We start from the raw sequence: 7,847 nt of genomic DNA, 5'->3' as shown, positions 1-7,847 counted from the left end.
TTACGGAGAAAAACAAAGCAAGACAAAAACATCGGCGTACAAATCATCGCGGGAGAAAAGAAGCAGGATGAAAACAGCGCAGTTGTAAAACATTGTGGTACAGTACAGCGCTTCAAAAACATCGCAGTTTTAAAACATTATCGAAAAAATACAGCTCCTATAAATCATTGCCCGACAATAATATCACTGACATATGTTTTACTCCTTTAAAATTCGTAAATTCGCATTATGATATTTGAATGCAAGAAGGAATGAGGAACATTTTTACCTCTATATTTTTGAATTAATTAATAGTTTTTTGCTAAAGAAGCAAAAAGGAAACTTAAACTTTCAAAAACTAAAAATGAGTAGAAAATTAATGCAGCAATTAACGCATAGCAGTTAACAGAGTTTAAAACTTATGCAGTTAAATATTAAAGTTCATTATTTAATTAATATCTTTTATAAAGTTGTAGTGATAGTTTTTCATAAAAAATATAGTTTAAAATGTGTACAAAAGAGAACATGAGTAACTGCATAAAGTTATTTATATTAAAATTGTTGTATTAATAGTTCATTTTCCGTTTTGTATTGCTCAAATTTCCATCTTGCTTTTTAGCAAAACATGATTAATGATTCGGAAATAGGAAATGTAGAGGTGAAAACAGTCCTCATTCCTTCTTGAGCTCACAAATCGTAATGCGAAGATACATTTACAACTTTTAAAAGCCTGCGAAACACATGTCTGCGATGATTTATAGGTGCTTTAAAACGGCTTTACGATGATGCTTTAATTTTACGATGATGCTTTAAAGCAGCGATGTTTTTGAACCGCTTTACTATTGTCGACGATATTTTTAACACAATGTTTTAGAACGGCAATGTTTTCTCCTTGCTTTTTTTTTTTTTTTTTTTTTTTTTTTTTTTTTTTTTTCTCCCGCAATGTGTTTTCGCCTTAAGTTATTTTCTCCGCGACGTTTACCAACCAACGTTACCTACGTTAAAACGAAACAACGTTAAAACCAAGATAATCTTCATCAAGATCGACCATTAAAACCAAGACAAATCAAGATCGGCCATTAAATTTAAAAGAAGTCTCCTGGTTTTAATGGCCTTCGTTTAGCCATTAATACTCGCAGCATCTCCGTAAGTCAGCTCCTCATCTAAACGAACATAATCACAGGCCATAATTTTCGCCAGCAGCGACGTAATGTAATGTGCTTGACATATTTCCAAGCAAGAAACAAAGTAAATCTGGTCTCTTCCACTGTGTACTGTTTCTGAAAATCATGGGCAGTACTTTACACATCGACGCAAGTTCATCTTTATATTCTAGATAATTCTTTGCTCAGGCTTGGCTAAGCTTGCTATGCTAAAAGTCAGAAACATAACATAAATGTTTCCACATTTAAATATTTAGGTTGTCAGCCTACTGTATATTTTATTATCGTTTAGGCCTAAATTTCATATTTAAATTTTCGACCTTCAGAAGTGTCTGTATGCTACTATGTTATTTAATGGCAATCTATTTGGGGGCCACAAGAAGATATTCAAGGAAATAAATTTAAAGGAAATGACACAAGACGCTATAAAAACTTTCATATAAAAAGCAAAGATTTTACTTGTTTTATTTAAATTTATTATCCCCCCTAGATTTATTTAAAGTTGAAAAATGATATTCATTTTAAAAATGCACAAAATACAAAAGTTTGATTTCTCATGCTTTTCACATCTTTCATTTCATTTTATCAACTCTTTCATTTTTTCCCCGAATTCGAACCAGAAAATGTCACATTTTTGGGGCGTTTTTTAATTCCTTTTACATTTGTAAGGATAGTGATATTAAAATTAACGTTTGTAATATTTTTAAATATTTAGACCGATTTTTAATGCAAAAATGTAATAATACTATCTCTGGAAATGGTTTTTTTTTTTTTTTTTTTTTTTTTTTTTTTTTTTTTTTTTTTAACATAAGCAGCTTACAGAAGTTACATTTACGGTTGTATATACTATATATACACTCGTCCGCAAAATTAAGAGAATTTGCACATTATGTCGAATGGATATATTTTAGTAAATTTGGTATGAACAAACATTTGTAACAGGGAAAGAGTTGTACCGTTGAAAAGCCCTTTTATAAACGCATGATCATCAGTAAAGCTCATAGCGCAAGGAATCCAAAATCCACGTTACGATAATGACAAGGAGTGTTTTCCCCTTTCACAGCCAAACAAGTAAATATTACTTCTTATTATTCTTTTCGAGAAATTAAAAATACCACAGAATATGCTGGGATTTGTTTCATAAAACAACTGGGAGGTTTCGTCCTCGTTAAGCTAGTCAGTTTAGCAGCTTTCATAAGAATAGGAAAACGTGTTCTTTTTTTATGATTTATATAATTATATTGGAAGAGAACATGCCAATATGAAATTTTAAATTAACAAAAAGAGCAACCTTAGCATGATGTAGGTTTCTTTTCTCCCGTAAATACTTTTAATGAAGGCTTGGCAAGATTGATTATGGCAAACCATGCCAAGGATATCTTCCTAGCAGAAGGTTTGTCTTCATGGAAGACTTTCTAAAGGCACTGCATGTATATATACACATACACATAGAAAAAAATCACAAAACCGCTATTGCAACTAGCCTTTTCGTCTAGAACGAACCTAGGTCGAACTATCACGGTTCAGTGACTTCAGTGTTCAGCTCAACTGCTGGTTGGCCATTTACAGAATGGAAAAATTCTAAAGAAATTATTTTCTTTCTGAAGAAGACGGACCTCTAATTGCTCTCGAAATCGACATAGTTATTCAAAATATATGCTGAACTAAGGTCTTCCTCCTCCCAATTTTAAATAGTTGACTAAAATCAAAACCAAGCTGTATGGCAACTTAATCTGAGGCATTTTCTCGCATTTGGCCAATTTATAATCTATTTTGAACTTATTTGGCGATATTTACTTTTATTTGGCGTCTTTACGTCAGTTTCAAAAAAAAAAAAAAAAAAAAAAAAAAAAAAAAATTATTCTACAATGCTTTGACCATATCATCCGAATAGTTGATCACATTAAACGATGTGATTTTTCATGTTTTCGTATACAAATGGTCGAGACTTATGTAATTCGATAACACTATTCGAATCACAGCATTCACCGCCATTACATTAAGCGTTGTCTACTGTATTAGTTAAAACTGCATTGTGTCCCTCCCAATACAGGTGTAATAAAAATTGTTTTAATCATCTCAGTACGTTATATAGCCTGTAATGTATAAGTTTCTACAATAAAAAAACGAAAAATTTTAATGATTTTTAAACGAGATTTAAATTAATGACATTGTGCAAATTCTCTCGTAAATATTGTTTTTTTAATGCAATTTATGGTACATTTCATTCATATTTAATTATACTTTTGGTATTTATAGTTTAGTTTAGTGACGGAGGACGCGAGCACCACCTCTCTATCATCGCGGTTAAATGGTATAGCAATGCGTCCTCCTTTAAAGCACCTCAAGATGTATGGGGAAGGGTGGAGGCCACACGAACCCACCAGAACAGTCGCCGGGACTCAGCATATTTACCGAATGTCATGCGTAGGAAAAAATATAATGAATAAATAAATACCAAAAATGAAATAAAATAAAATAAAAATTTTAATTTAAAAAAATGCCAAACAAGGGCCATGGCAGATAAGCAGTTTGCCACAATTAGTGCTTTAAGTGACATACATATGCAGCATAGTATTGCATGAGACATTCAATGATACATGATATATGATACTAAGTGAAATATTACTGGATGATACTCAATGGTACTTATGACATTAGTTAGCTGTATAACATTTAGACTGTTGTATACTACACGATACATGAAACCTATATAACATGAATCATGAAAATATGACTATATACTACATAGAGACTACAGACCACATACTACATAGAGGTACAAGTTACATACTGCAAAAGGACTACATATTACAAGATATAAGATACTAAGAGATGACAATAATTATAATAATAATAGAATACATTTACCATGATTAACTGAAGTTGCACAAAATACACCAATAAAGGCATATGCTTCTGCATGAATTACCTTGAACTATATGATACATTTGACGTTATATGATTTTGTACGATACAGCATATTGCTGCATTATATATGGTATAAAGATATAAAGCCATATGAAAACTAACTTTGAATGAAGAGATAATACTAGTGAGACTATAATACAGCGTGATTCTACATTATTCTACAGATACATTTATGCTGTATAATTACATTATTATATGATGCTTAGTGATACTACATACACAGGATAACTTAGTACATGATATGTACTAAATAACAGGCGATTCCATTGAGACTATGTTACTATTTGATACTACTTAACATACATCATGCATTTATTACTGCATGAAAATATACTATTACACTATACGCCGAAGAGAGTATAAACTAGCGTAATACACAACAGACATATCATAGTACAACATAATACTACATAATATAATACAACATAATACTACATAATATAATATAACATAATACCACACAATACTAAATGCTAGTACACAATACCACTTGATACATACAGGATACTTGCATTACCACGCATTACTTTGTGTGACAACAAGATTGTATGGACGATACCATATGTTACTGCATAAAACTAATGGCATAACATTATATGATACTACATGATACATATTGGGTGTTAAAAAATACAGAAAGACATATAAATCAAAAATGTGTCTAATAGTCCACCACCTACCTGCACAGGAAAGGCTCACACTGCAGCACCATAGGAGACGATCTTCTCGATGACTGCGAGGAAGAGTGTTTTTTGTATGTGGGGATTGGTTCCCCAATTGTGTCCTTGTTGCCGACGAAGATGTTGGGCTATGAGGAAAGTACGAAATTGCAGATCCAAAATATGTGTCATCCACGTCAGTTTCTCATCAAAGATGAGACCGAGATACTTAAGTGTTTTTGCTATTTTAATACGATGGTTATTGATGCAGATAAGGGGTCTACGAGCAAGTGATTCTCCTTCTTTGGCAATGAGCAGAATGTTACATTTATTTTTATAGTACCTGTAATTTTTGTTGCTGGCACAGTTGTTAAAATTTGGCGCAGACTTAGAATTTCTTTGCAGTTCTTCTCTCGTTCGACCCTGTACTACCAACGACCCTGTACGTCATCAGCGTAGGCAAAAATCTTAGTGTGTGCTGGCCATATGTTTGCTAGGACTTTGTTAAAAGTGATGTTCCACAGGGATGGTCCTGCACAAGACCCCTGTGGGTATCCTCTAGACCAGTAATTCCCAACCGGTGGTTCGCGATGTTTGCAGACGGTGTTCGCAAAAATAATATTATAATGGTGGATTTTTTAAAACGCCATTAAAATCAAAACACACACACACACACAAATTAAAGAACACACCCAATGTAAAACAGATTGTTCGCTGCCTGTTTGTTAAGAAATCTATAATAAATTTCAATATTTTCATTTCATTTTTCCTTATTTGTTTTTCTAAATTACTTCATCAATATCAAATTATATCAACAATTTTATGCATTATAATTTATTCCTCTTATTCAAGTAATCAAATACTATTCTCTTTTTATTACAAACATTTATTTATATTTAAAACATTTTATCAATGTGATTAGTATCATCTTCTGCTTTATATTTAAAATCATTGCAGCAGTTTTCCCTTCTGTGTAATATTTTTTTTTTTTTTTTTTTTTTTTTTTTTTTTTTTTTTACAATACAATTGGAAATAAATATCAAATTAAGGCTGTTTACTACAGATTTTAGAATTAGATACTTGTTCACAACGGGAACTAGGAGAGTAGTGTTGTATTAACTGTCTATTTTGTTTGTCTGTCTGTCGAGGCTTAGCACTTGTAAAGCTTGATAGTGATACTGTGACTGTCAAGTTCTCGTGTAAATGATTTAATAATTATTACTTTAATTATTATTTTAGCTTATTTTTATTATGGATCGATGGTTAAAAACGGGTCGTTTAGAAACGAGACATGATAATCGAGATGATAGTTCTGAAAGCTGTAGTGAGGTACCGTTTCACCAGACGAAAAAAAAAAAGGAAATGATGATAGAAAAGGGAAAACGCGAAAATATAACAGCGACTATCTACAATTGGGTTTTCATTATACTGGGGATGAGTCGGAACCTAAACTGCTTTGTGTTATATGTAACGAAGTTCTTGCCAACAGCAGTTTAAAACCATCATTTCTTCGTAGACATATTGAAACAAAACATCCGGCACACAAAGATAAACCTCTTGAATATTTAAAAAGAAAATTAGCAGACATCGAAAGATATCGCCAAATGTATGCTTGGGGAAAAGGCAGCAAAGAAAATTGAGCTAGTTTCCTTTTCAAACAACACGGTGTCGCGTAGAATTAATGACATCGCTAATTATGTGGAAAACGAACTTCTAAAAAGAATAAAATTGAATTATTTTGCATTTCAACTTGACGAATCGACGGATGTAACAAATGCCGCAGTCTTGCTTGTCTACTTTAGATATCTTTTTACGAATATTGTTCAAGAAGATGTACTATTTGCAAAACCTTTGAAAACCTATACAACCGGAGAAGCGATTTTCGATATGATCAATGGGTATTTTGAAAAGAATGGAATAAGCTGGTCTTATTGTGTGGGTGTGTCTACAGAGATGGTGCAAAATCAATGACAGGAAAATTTTCTGGTTTTGTGGCACGGGTGAAGAAGATTAAAGAGAAAATTCAATGGACTCATTGTTGTATTCATAGACAAGCTTTAAAATATGTAAGCGTATTCCTGCAGAGTTATCTACTACTTAAGTGATGCTGTGAAAATTGTGAACTTATAAAATCGCGTGCTACAAATTACCGTCTATTCCGTACGCTTTGTGAAGATTTCGGAAGTTTCCACGTTTCTTTACTACTTCACATAGAAGTTAGATGGCTTTCCCGTGGTAAAGTTTTGACGCGTTTGTTTGAATTGAAGTTTGAAGTTCAAACATTTTTTATTGATCATCCGTTTCATTTGTCTTCTTGTATATCCGATGTTCTTTGGCTGCAAAAGCTTGCGTATTTAGCTGACATTTTTTGTAACCTGAATGAATTAAATATGTCTTTACAAGGCGAGGGTGTCACCATTTTGAGTGTACATGATAGAATTGAGGCTTTGTTGAAAAAGATCAATTTTTGGATTCAATGCCTGCAGATGAATGAGTATGGATGCTTCGATTCTGTCAGCACTTTTTTATCAGAAAATTCAATTAAACTTGACGAAAACATTAAAAGGAGTATATGTGAACATTTGAACTATCTTCGATTAATTTTCGATGACTATTTTCCCAATCGACGCAACATATCCATCTCAAACAACTGGATACGTAATCCATTTCAAGGAAATGTAAGTTCAGAAACCTCTCTAAATATACTGGAAAAAGAAAAACTCTTGTGACAGTTCTCTAGAAGCAATTTTTAAAGATCAATCTTTAATTGACTTCTGGCTCAGTATACAAAATGAATATCCTGTTCTGCGAGAAAGGATTTTCAACATATATTTATCTGAAAGATAAATACAGAAACAGGTTAAATGCAGAACCTGATCTAGGACTGAAATTGTCATGTATTGAGCCTAACTTTGAATTGCTTTGTTCTATCAAACAGCCACAATTATCCCATAAAGAGTTTTTCCAAATGTAAACCATAAGAATCAGTTTGTTAAATTTACCTTGTTTTCAACTTTTCTAGCCATCATTTTAGTATTAATGTTTTATTTAAATGTTTCACGATTAATATAATCAATTATTCTGCAATATGAAAAATATATATTCTATCAAATTT

The sequence above is a fragment of the Stegodyphus dumicola genome, chromosome 8, assembly GCF_044657685.1.
Source record: "Stegodyphus dumicola isolate Sdum_Otavi_A_Nest chromosome 8, ASM4465768v1".
Lineage (NCBI taxonomy): Eukaryota > Metazoa > Arthropoda > Arachnida > Araneae > Eresidae > Stegodyphus > Stegodyphus dumicola.
The sequence above is the reverse complement of the archived record's forward strand: the minus strand, read 5'-3'. Positions refer to the sequence as shown.